Genomic DNA, 13,356 nt, shown 5'->3' on the forward strand with positions numbered 1-13,356 from the left:
ACTCCTAAGAGGAAAGCTAACAAGGCAATCAAGCCTGACACCACACCTTAGAAGGCCTTCAGCGCATCCTGCTCAGGAAATGGCGAGACAAGGAAAGATAATGCGACGACGAATCCAGGCAGTGATAGACAGTGATGGTGGACACACCAAGTATTGAGATGTCAGCAGAAAGAGTTCATGAGATAAGTCAGAGATAAGTAAAGGGTAGCAATTATTGAAGTTGGAAGTCGAAGGAGTAAAATAAAGTAAAGTTCATGGTTAACTAAACAGAGCACGTCGGTGTCCTTTGTCTTGATTGTGTGTGTGTACACGACGAACGCATTTGGCTTGTATAGGAGCTAAGTGCAACTTTCAAAATCCGACTTGAAGCCACTCAAGCGCCCATAACTCGACCAAATGATATCGTAGAGCAACAAAAGAGGTATCAAAATGCGCAGGAGAAAGCTGCGCTTTATATACATTAAATACGTTTTTGCTATATATTTCATTTCCCGATATATTTGACCATCTTTAATCGTTTCGATACTTTATGGGTTGAGTTTAGATCAAAAAATATTTGACGAAATGCAAATGTGTAAAAAGATATAAGTAGCCGTATTCGTTTTACACATATTGACCGAATTATAGCGTCACACGTCATTGTATTCAGCCACAATAGTTCATTATGTATCAAAAGAGACAGTGTTAAAAGTGGCATCCTGAGTCCATAGGAGTCAGATATCAAACAATACAGTAGGCCAGGCCTATTCACGTGTTTGTTAAAGAAAACCTGACTGCTATGGAGTTAGGTGCAACTTTTAAAACGGCCTCTTTTCTTACAATTAACCATTGTGACTGAACGCAATGACGTCCGGCGCTATAAATTGGCCACATGGGTAAAAACAAACAGGGCTATACAGAACTTTTTACATAGTGGTACTACACACATTATGTTCGTGCATACCCAAGTAGAGTGACCAATTCCCATGCCCCCGGACTACACATACAGGGTGTCCCCCCAAAAAGAGAACCCTCATTGCGCCCTCTTTTTCTCCTATTTTTTAAAAGTTGATCAAATATATTTTGGTATGTAAAAAAACCCTCAATTGTTAGCTTTAATAAACCAAAACAATTATTTCAATCGGCTCACACCTTTTGAAGATATGCTTATTTAAAGGCAAGTATCCGTTTTTCACTCTGTCCAGGGATAGCAAACATAGTGGTTGTGATGGATTATGCTTTGGAGTGGCCTGCAACATCACCAGACCTCACACCACTTGATTTCTTCCTTTGGGGCAAAATCCAAGATCTTTGCAAACGTATTAGTGCTGCATTCGCAAGTATCCGGTGCACAAGGATGGTACGCAACGCAATTGATGTAATAAAGGACCAGGGCTGAAACCTGTATTCGCCAAGGAGGCAACCAGGTAGAGGGCAGAGCAGCACAGTAAACTCACTTCAGAAGAACCAAAGACAAACCAAAATTCCCTTTTCAGGGCTTCCTTTTTATCCTCAAAAGAGAGATGACTTATGTTGTAAATAAAAAGAAAGCAAGAAACAACAAAGGAAGAAAGTAAAAAACATAATTAAACATAAATAACCAAGAAGAAAAAATAAGCAAAAAATAAGTCCCATCCTACATTGTCCTACATCCATTTTACCCACAAATTAATGACACTTAAAGCAATATTATAACATTTTCAAACAAAATAGATTAGCATTTCTTTGCCATAAAATGTTAGCTTTTACTGTCAGATATATCCCTTTATTTTTGAGCCGAACAACTACGGCAAAGCAAAGAAAATTGAATTTACTACCAGCGCACATGTCGCCAATACGTACCACTCCTTCGGTCATGTTGTGGTACGACCCTTTGTTGTGTATATCACCGTCCGCACGCCGTGACGTACTGTGTGTTATGAACATCATGTATGCGTTCGACTAATAATTCCATCGTAATAATAAAGGGCTGAATCAGCCTTTAATTCAAAATCACAGATTTTGACAAAACTACAGCACTTAGAGTCTTGATTTTTGCAGGGTATATTGGTTTAATAAAGTACAATTTAATCGTGTAAAAAAGGAATTTTAAAAATTCAGTGAGGGCGTCTTCCTCAGCAAATGTTATAATATGGCTTTAACAAAATCCATAGCCCATAAGCCCACCAGTAAAGCTTATTCCCGAAATAAAGTTATTTTATAAACTTATCATTAAGGAATGTTTGATATTCATGCATGGTACGGTTACTCCTTTTCAATCTTGAAGTAGCCAAACCTCCTCCGTGGACAGAGTGAAAACGGATACTTTTCTTTAAAAGGGCATATCTTCAAAATTGTTAGCCGATTGAAAAAAATGTTTTAGTTTATTAAAGCTATTGATTAAAAGTTTCTTTACATACCAAAATATTTTTGATCACCTTTTCAGAAATAGGAGTGTTGTGACAATAATTGATTCGATAATTGAATATTGATCATAGTGCAGTAAGCCATGATAACCATTCATCAAGTGAACGTTTGGTTTGTATATCCGTGCATCAATTGCACTGACTGAATGGATGATTTGTTTGTGCGTGAATAAAGTCTTCACTCCTTGTTAACCCTGCAAGCGAATCAGACGTGCTCAGGTTTGGCTCATGATGATTGGTCAACCTGATGACGATTATATTGGCATCATGTCTTGCACGTGAATCATATTCAATTATACTTATTATGATGCGATGAAACTCTGGTAAGACTTTATATTAATACATACATTATATTATTTTGATCAGTTTGTCTGATGATGTAAATTCCTAATAAATTGTTATACTTAATTTCTGTATCATCTGGTTCATTTCGTGATAGTCATTCCCGTTCCCGTTCATTCCCTCATCCCTTGGGACTCCAAATCTGGTACCTCGCTCCCCTTTCCCATGGACTAATTCCCCAATTTAGATTCATAACAGGAGAAAAAGAGGGCGCAATGAGGGTTCTCTTTTATTGGGACACCATGTAAAAGACCTAACATCTGTAGGGAAACTATATATCTTCAATACGAAAGGTCAAACTTTTCATTCCAGCTACATACACTTTTTTAGAATATGTCATTAGATTGATAAATTTTACTTCTAGAACAATTAAATGACAATTTTATTAAGTTGTATTATATTGCGAATTTCAAAAAATCTAAAAAAATTGTTATCAGGAGGACATTCCTCGTATTCAGAATGCAATTTGGTGTGTCTGATGTTCTCTCAGGTCCCACAACAAATACTTTGCAAAGGTGGGTCACCGAGCCCTAATCAATTGCGTACAAAATGCAGGTCTATCAGTACATTGCAATACGCGGATTTAGGGTTTCTCTACTTCTCAATTTGTGCCGAAATTCCTTCCCACAATGCAATAAGCGTTTTGCATAACAATAGATACAGTTTGGAGGTTAATCAATAACCTTTGTTATGCAATACGCATATTGCATTGTGGGAAGGAATTTCGGCACAAATTGACTTCCGGGAGAGACACCCTAAATCCGCGTATTGGCATAAAGCTGGTTTTACTGGTTATGATAGTGTTTAGTTTCTGTTGTCCAACATCTATAACAATCAGGAGGCAGAGCAATGTAGGTTGATTTTGTCAGTTAAAATTTTACCTTTGTCGATTATTTAGAGAATAAACGATAGGAATTTTTGTTTTTACTATCCTCTACCTATGATAGACGACAGGCAGGTCCAATATTTTCATAGTGTTGGATACCGTCGCATATTCTCATTCTCATTCTTAGTCAGTTAAATATTATTTTAATAACTGTAAACCTAAGTTACCGTCATAAAACACCCATTATTATAAAATGAACGAAACTTGTTTACAACTTCACGTATTCTGTTGCGCGTAGGCCTACTGCTAGCGCACATCTATAAGCGTGTTACGCTTTATTAACGCTCATGATGACATGGGTCGTCTACGGCCTGATAGACGGCAGCCGAAATCATGCGATTGTCAAATCAGATTATGTGCCTACGAACTAGACCATTCGAGATATTCAAGTTTATTCAGGGGTCAAAATTTAAAAAACTAGTCTAATTTTGTCCATTATTATGTTTTGATGGATCCAAGTTGTGATAATATTGGATCCAAAACATAATAATGATAAAATTGGATGCTTTACGCCCAATATTTATTGGTCTCGCTATGAGTTGTAAAATATTGGACTCGACTACGTCTCGTCTAATATTTTAAAACTCACAGCTCGACCAATAAATATGGGCTCAACCGATCCAATTTTATATCAAACCTGGGCCAAATTATTCCTCTTTTCATAGTATAAGGATTCAGAAAATATACAGTTTTAAAGTGTAAGGTTAAAAGGGAACTCCGCAGTAGTTAAAATAGAAAAATGCTCCAAATTTATTGAAAATGGTCTCAAATTTTTAGATCATTGGCAATTGAGTCATGTACAGAAAAAATATATTTTGTTTATATATATTTATTAGAATTTAGATTTTGACTCCTATAGAAACTTTGACCTTGGAAATCTTGAATTGCACAGGTGACAATTCTGCACCAAAAATCATTTTGAACCACCGATAGGATAATAATCAGAGAAGACACTGTAACTGGCAAAACCAACTAACCTGAAACAATTAAATAATACTGTGCCAAAAAAAATCCTTACACTTGGAAAAATAATTACAATTTCACAAGTGAACCATATTAGGGTAAATATTTTTTAATAGATGTACTATCTAATCCGGTACATTATCATACCCCATTGAATCCAATGTGACTTCAAGAAGCAAAGTTACAAGCATTTGATTAGACGAAGGTCCAGTTTTAAAAGTGACCAACTGGCCTATTCAAAACTCCACGGACTAGACATCTGTTTTGAGAGTAGCGAATGGCTAATTTGTGTGTGCCTTTAATTGAAAACAAAAGGAAAAAACTGAAACAAAGGAGCTGACAAATAAAATGAAAGTTATGAAAAGTACAGAGAAGTAAAAACTGAAATAAAAACTGCTTTATTGAAGAAACTGCGTTGTCTCTTTGTTGCGCTTGTTGAAATCTTTTTGCGCCTTGTATAGGCCAGTTTGTCACTTTTAAAACTGGACCTTCGTCTATTCAATTGCTTTACTTCTAGAGGTCACATTGGATTCAATGTGGTGTCATAATGTGCAGAATTAAATAGTGCAAAAATTACCCCAATATGGTTCAGTTTTGAAATTGTGATTATTTTTCCAAATGTAAGGATACTTTTTTGGCGCAGTATAGTTTGCAGCCGGACTACTAGCGCAAATAGACGTCAGCTGCAGCTGATAGCGCCTCTAACTCCTCTACCAACATATTGTGCTCGAGACTTGTGTATCGCATCATTTTACACAGAAGGTGTCGGACGTTTCATTGCAGTTATCAACCGATTAGATACGATTCAAATATGGCTCAACGAGCAAATGCATCAAAGTTGTGTTTCATGTTGATAGCATCACTAGCATTCATTGCTGTTGGCTCTCAACTGATCATCTTATTGTTGACGAAGAATAATTTTATTTCCCCGAGATTTTCGGCAGTTGTTCAGATTGGTCGACTAATAGATTCAGGTAAGGGACACTATTATAAGTAGAATGTTTTTAAGGGCTGGTGTTTATCAATTTTGGCACTAGCCAGATGGGCCGGTAACTTTTTTAATTTACCAGCCCGACTGGAAATTTACCAGTCATTTTGGCTTCAGAATCGGTTCAATTGTCACGTTTTCAATAAAGTTCAATCATGCACGGTTCGAGTTTTGCCGGCAAAAAACTTGTCATGAAAACTCAGGGACAACACATTGACTTGCAGCTAATAAGCGCACATCCTAGACATTCTATAATTCTCGCATACACCACATTTCGCCATAATTCATTCTAGAAACGCGTGCTGTTAGAATAAGAAAAATTTTAATGCTAAATTATTGCACATTCTAGGGAAGCGTGGTTACCGTTTTGAAATAACCGAGTGAGAGGGTTTTCAAGAAAATGATTTTCCTGTCAAAACTGAAGCATCCTCTGTATAAAAGAAAATATGAATATTAACTGCACATCATATATAACGATTAGTGATACCCAATTGTGGCACGTTTGATGTCGTTTATGAGGCAGAGAATTTTATTTCAATTTTATATACGCCAAAATATTTTTTTAATTGAGCAAGAATAAGTATAGAAAAAACGTTGAAAATTCTATGTATAAATAACATTAGACCCGGCAAAAGATTACTGTTTCGTTTTTATTTTAATTTAATCTTTTATTTCCTGAAAAACATTTGGGGTCTAAAATGGATTTTTTATGTAATTGATAAAAACATCGAACGTGTGTACAAGAAAAATGGTAGGTTCCTCTATAGTATTTTACTGACCATGGAAATGTACAGACACCGTGCGAGCACATGTCAAAATCGATATAATGTATTGTCCATATAGACGCGCATTTATCATGTTTATTGTCGGATTAACAACAATTAAGCGCTATTAATACACATTAATGTTTTAGGCAAATAAAATTCCAAAATATGGTACGTTTTCTGCTTTTGCTTGTCACGTGGTAGACCTATTTTGAAGTTGCGATTATATCTTCAAATAAGTTTCAAATGGATTCCATCAAGACAAGTGGCCGAGTGGTCTAAGGCGCTAGGCTCGTAGAGCATTTCCAAAGCGGCATGGTGCGCCGTGAGTTCGAACCCCGCCTCTGCCAAACTTTAAAAGAAGTAAAATTAAAATTAAAATTTAACTTTTTTTAAATTTCATATTGGGAAATGTGACTGGGAAAATTTATGTATGGCGTGGAGTGGTGTGATTCTCGCGTTTCACAATACGATGCGCCTCCAGCGGTCGCTTGGTCGAGGCCAATACGCAGTGCATCATGGGAAAATAAGTCGACATCCAGAGCCCGCGTAATACGAATACAATGCATCATTGTGGGTTTAAATATCATTATAATGATGTTACATGCGAATGTACACTAAAACAACAATTTACAGCTATAGTAGATCCATTTTCTATCTATTGATCACAGGGAATCCTTCGTGGAGCTGTTTTCAACATATTTATTATCACACTCGCGTGAAAATTCAATAGCAGCTAGAACGGCGATGTCGACTCTGGAGTCGAAATTTCACTGCCAAAAGCAACCGATGGCGGCGCATCGTATTGTGAAACGCGAGAATTGACCTTCGCAGCCAGGATCAGCTCCCGAGTTTCGTACGGGTTATAAAGAGACAAGAAGCAGTAAGTTCCTTGTACAAGGAAATGTCAAGCTAAGCTAACTCGCACCACAGTCGAACGCCTGATCGATTAAGCAAAGTTTACTGTTTAATATAATAATATTATCATACCTTGTTGTACATGTTGTAAGTAAGATCCTAAACAGTGATCCAATGTGTTTTACATGTTAAAGCATTGTTGCATCATATTTTCATTGAAGAACAATTCATTTGTGGTGAATTATATAACAGTGTGTTTATTGTGTATATTGCATGAACTTGGAAGAGATGATTTTGGCCTTAGGTATTTCCTACCCCCTACCCGTGACAGTGAAAATGTGTGTTCATTCGTTATTATCAGCATTATGTTTACGAATTAATCTTAAAACGGAAAAGACAACATTGCTATTAAACTTGCTTTCTGTAGGGGGGGGGGGGGTCAAAACGTTTCGACTGCAAAAAATTCCAGTGCCCAGTCCCCCCACCAAAGTATTCAAAGTATTTATTATGAACACTCCCTAACAATCATCTAACATCATGAGTGTTATCTATCATTATCATCATCATCATCATCATCATCATCATCATCATCATCATCATCATCATCATCATCGATATTGATTGGGATGAAAAGCCGACCATCATATGCAAATTTTTACCTTTAGTATCTATAGGCCTTCAATACTTAATAATTTATTCTCGCAAAAAAGGGCATGCGCCTACTTTATATACGTTAAAGTTATTGTAGACTCATTTGAGTTGCTCGTGCAAAGAACTTCACGACATAAAAGGTTCTTTCACTGACAACATTATATATATATATTTATTATTTTGTTTATTGTATGATTGTTTAAATGTCAAATCAAGTTAAATGTATTGCCTGTCATAAGAATATGCAAAATAAGCACAAGGTATTTTCATGTAAATATTGTAAACAGTACGTACATAAGAAATGTATGAATATGAACCGCAAAGCTATCTTGTAATAGTGAAAATTGTGATATTGGAATTAATGATGAAATTGACGACCACGAAGGAAATATAAATGTATCAGATATTATTATGGATAAATATGATAGTATGGTTTTTAATCCCATTCGATTTCAAAATAATAGCAAAGATGATGAAATACATGAAATGAATCATATACCAGAGTGTAACTACCTGACACCTGAAGAATTTGGCCAGAAGTACAAAGGTAATGAGGAAAAATTTTCAATATTAAATTCTAATATAAGAAGTATCAACAAAAATTTCGAAAAACTAAAACAATGTTTAAAAATATTAGAACATACATTTACAATAATCGGCCTTTCTGAAACTCACTTAAAAGAAAAGCCATCTGATTATTATAATTTAGATGATTATAATATGGAATTCACAAATAGAGTGGATAGAGAGAAGGGTGGTGTTATTCTATATATTTTAAAGTCCATCAAATATAAACTTAGACCCGACTTATGCATAGCGAATGCCAATTTTGAATCTTGTTTTATACAAATTGAAGATAAAAATGCCCGAAACAAGTTAGTAGGTGTCGTATACCGATCACATACAGCAATTGATCACTTTGCTAAAGACATTACACCTATTTTGGAAAATATAACAAATGAAAAAAAGAAATGCTACATTATGGGCGATTTCAATATTGATTTGCTGAAGGATGATTCTCATCTATTCTCATTTACTTGCATTCTTTCATTCCAACTATTTATAAACCGACGAGAATAACTGAACATAGTGCTACTATCATTGATAATATTCTTGTTAATAATGATGATGATGTAAATTCTGAAATAATTGTTACTAATATCAGTGATCACCTTCCAACCATATTGATCGATAACAAACCAGTCACAAATCAGTCGACTATGAATAGTAATTATTTCTTTAAAAGAAATCACAGTCCGGATAATATAGAACATTTGAAACAAAAACTTTCTTCTGTAAACTGGAATGAAGAGCTAGATAATAATGCTGCTAACGATTGTTACAATAAGTTTGTGAATGTTTTCACCAAAATATATGATGAATGCATACCTATGAAAAAATATAAATGCAATAACAAAAGAGAACCAAGGCTTCCCTGGATAAGCAGAGGCTTACTCAAAAGCATAAATACTAAAAATAAGTTGTATAAGAGGTATGTACAGAAACCATGTCATGAAAGGCTTAATACATTCAAGAAATACAGAGACAAATTAAACAGTTTAATACGAAAATCTAAAAGGGAGTATTACAAAAGGACATTTGAAACAGTAAAGAATAATTTACGAAAAACTTGGAAAACAATCAATAATATCATTGGCCGTAATAAGAAAAGTAATATTCAAACTCAATTCAAAAGTACACAATTAGGTCATGTGATCTCAGATCCTCAAATGATTTCCGACGAATTAAATGACTTTTTAACAAGCATTGGGCCAAATTTAGCATCCACAATAGTTACAGATGGGAAGAACTATTATGATTACTTGAAACCACCATCAAATAGTAGCATGTATATGAAACCAGTTGTAAAAGAGGAAATTGTAAAGATTATACATAAGTTCAACCAAAATAAAAGTGCCGGTCATGATGATATAGGCAATTTCGTTTTCAAAAGGATAGTAAATGAAATATCAATACCTCTCATTGTAATTTTTAATATTTCCATTACTACTGGAAAAGTCCCTGGTGAATTGAAGATTGCAAATGTAATCCCTATCTATGAGAAGGATAGTCATGACGTGTTCTCCAACTATCGACCTGTCTCTGTTCTTCCATGTTTTTCAAAGATTCTTGAAAGACTAGTGTTCAACAGATGCATGAATTACATTAATAAATACAATATTTTAAATGAAAAACAATTTGGTTTTAGGTCTAATCATTCTACGTATATGGCAATTTTGGAATTAATTGATAAAATCAGTACTTCAGTTGAAAATAATGAAACTACAGCAGGATTTGTCTAAAGCCTTTGACACAAATGATCACAGCATTTTGTTATACAAGTTAGAGTATTATGGGTTCAGGGGAAATGTATTAAATTGGTTTACAGATTATTTGTACAATAGGAAACAATATGTATATTACAATTCATGTAAATCCAGCTATATGAGCATTTCGTGTGGTGTACCTCAGGGGTAGATTTTAGGCCTATTACTATTCATACTGTATGTTGATGATATTGTAAATACTACCTCTGTTCTAGAATTTGTTTTGTTTGCAGACGACACTACTATTACCTATTCACACCCAAATATTATATCTAAATTTGATCTCATTAACAAGGAACTAGAAGAGGTCAATAATTGGTTTAAAGCAAATAAGCTTTCTGTAAACAGTGGACTTCGGTTGTATATATAAATGCGCATATATAAATGCGCACGTGACCAGATGGCCAGTGCCATGTTCGTGTTACCTCACTGTCAATCACTGAAATTGCGACCACAGTTCCAGTTGGTGGCCGCATTGCATTCTCTAAATTCAGTAAATTTTCATCGTCAACCGTGTAATTGAATGGGATTATTTTGAAATTTTAAAACGCTTGAAATATCACAAACAAATAGGCCTATGTTGATAAATAATATGAGGCCGTGTGTCCTGAACTCGCCACCCTTAGCGTTACATGACAAATATTATGAATTTTTACACCAACCGGAAAGCTGAAGGCATAAGCAATTTAAATATATACATTTCAACTCATTATACAGGGTGACCTGCAAGTTATACAGGGTGGAATAAAAACGATTTTGATAAAAAATGGGTCACTCAATGCATTGCTTATTACCAACTTAAAGTAATAAACTGGAAGTAAACAACATTCATTTGGTTAGAGGATATGGAGAGCCAATTTACCCACAAATTAATGACACTTAAAGCAATATTATAACATTTTCAAACAAAATAGATTAGCATTTCTTTGCCATAAAATGTTAGCTTTACTGTCAGATATATCCCTTTTATTTTTGAGCCGAACAACTACGGCAAAGCAAAGAAAATTGGAATTTACTACCAGCGCACATGTCGCCAATACGTACCACTCCTTCGGTCATGTTGTGGTACGACCCTTTGTTGTGTATATCACCGTCCGCACGCCGTGACGTACTGTGTGTTATGAACATCATGTATGCGTTCGACTAATAATTCCATCGTAATAATAAAGGGCTGAATCAGCCTTTAATTCAAAATCACAGATTTTGACAAAACTACAGCACTTAGAGTCTTGATTTTTGCAGGGTATATTGGTTTAATAAAGTACAATTTAATCGTGTAAAAAAGGAATTTTAAAAATTCAGTGAGGGCGTCTTCCTCAGCAAATGTTATAATATGGCTTTAACAAAATCCATAGCCCATAAGCCCACCAGTAAAGCTTATTCCCGAAATAAAGTTATTTTATAAACTTATCATTAAGGAATGTTTGATATTCATGCATGGTACGGTTACTCCTTTTCAATCTTGAAGTAGCCAAACCTCCTCCGTGGACAGAGTGAAAACGGATACTTTTCTTTAAAAGGGCATATCTTCAAAATTGTTAGCCGATTGAAAAAAATGTTTTAGTTTATTAAAGCTATTGATTAAAAGTTTCTTTACATACCAAAATATTTTTGATCACCTTTTCAGAAATAGGAGTGTTGTGACAATAATTGATTCGATAATTGAATATTGATCATAGTGCAGTAAGCCATGATAACCATTCATCAAGTGAACGTTTGGTTTGTATATCCGTGCATCAATTGCACTGACTGAATGGATGATTTGTTTGTGCGTGAATAAAGTCTTCACTCCTTGTTAACCCTGCAAGCGAATCAGACGTGCTCAGGTTTGGCTCATGATGATTGGTCAACCTGATGACGATTATATTGGCATCATGTCTTGCACGTGAATCATATTCAATTATACTTATTATGATGCGATGAAACTCTGGTAAGACTTTATATTAATACATACATTATATTATTTTGATCAGTTTGTCTGATGATGTAAATTCCTAATAAATTGTTATACTTAATTTATGTATTATCTGGTTCATTTTGTGATAGTCATTCCTGTTCCCGTTCATTCCCTCATCCCTTGGGACTCCAAATCTGGTACCTCGCTCCCCTTTCCCATGGACTAATTCCCCAATTTAGATTCATAACAGGAGAAAAAGAGGGCGCAATGAGGGTTCTCTTTTATTGGGACACCATGTAAAGACCTAACATCTGTAGGGAAACTATACATCTTCAATACGAAAGGTCAAACTTTTAATTCCAGCTACATACACTTTTTTAGAATATGTCATTAGATTGATAAATTTTACTTCTAGAACAATTAAATGACAATTTTTATTAAGTTGTATTATATTGCGAATTTCAAAAAATCTAAAAAAAATTGTTATCAGGAGGACATTCCTCGTATTCAGAATGCAATTTGGTGTGTCTGATGTTCTCTCAGGTCCCACAACAAATACTTTGCAAAGGTGGGTCACCGAGCCCTAATCAATTGCGTACAAAATGCAGGTCTATCAGTACATTGCAATACGCGGATTTAGGGTTTCTCTACCGGATTCTCAATTTGTGCCGAAATTCCTTCCCACAATGCAATAAGCGTTTTGCATAACAATAGATACAGTTTGGAGGTTAATCAATAACCTTTGTTATGCAATACGCATATTGCATTGTGGGAAGGAATTTCGGCACAAATTGACTTCCGGGAGAGACACCCTAAATCCGCGTATTGGCATAAAGCTGGTTTTACTGGTTATGATAGTGTTTAGTTTCTGTTGTCCAACATCTATAACAATCAGGAGGCAGAGCAATGTAGGTTGATTTTGTCAGTTAAAATTTTACCTTTGTCGATTATTTAGAGAATAAACGATAGGAATTTTTGTTTTTACTATCCTCTACCTATGATAGACGACAGGCAGGTCCAATATTTTCATAGTGTTGGATACCGTCGCATATTCTCATTCTCATTCTTAGTCAGTTAAATATTATTTTAATAACTGTAAACCATTTTTGTAAGCAAAAACTAAGTTACCGTCATAAAACACCCATTATTATAAAATGAACGAAACTTGTTTACAACTTCACGTATTCTGTTGCGCGTAGGCATACTGCTAGCGCACCTCTATAAGCGTGTTACGCTTTATTAACGCTCATGATGACATGGGTCGTCTACGGCCTGATAGACGGCAGCCGAAATCAT

The sequence above is a fragment of the Amphiura filiformis genome, chromosome 19, assembly GCF_039555335.1.
Source record: "Amphiura filiformis chromosome 19, Afil_fr2py, whole genome shotgun sequence".
NCBI lineage: Eukaryota > Metazoa > Echinodermata > Ophiuroidea > Amphilepidida > Amphiuridae > Amphiura > Amphiura filiformis.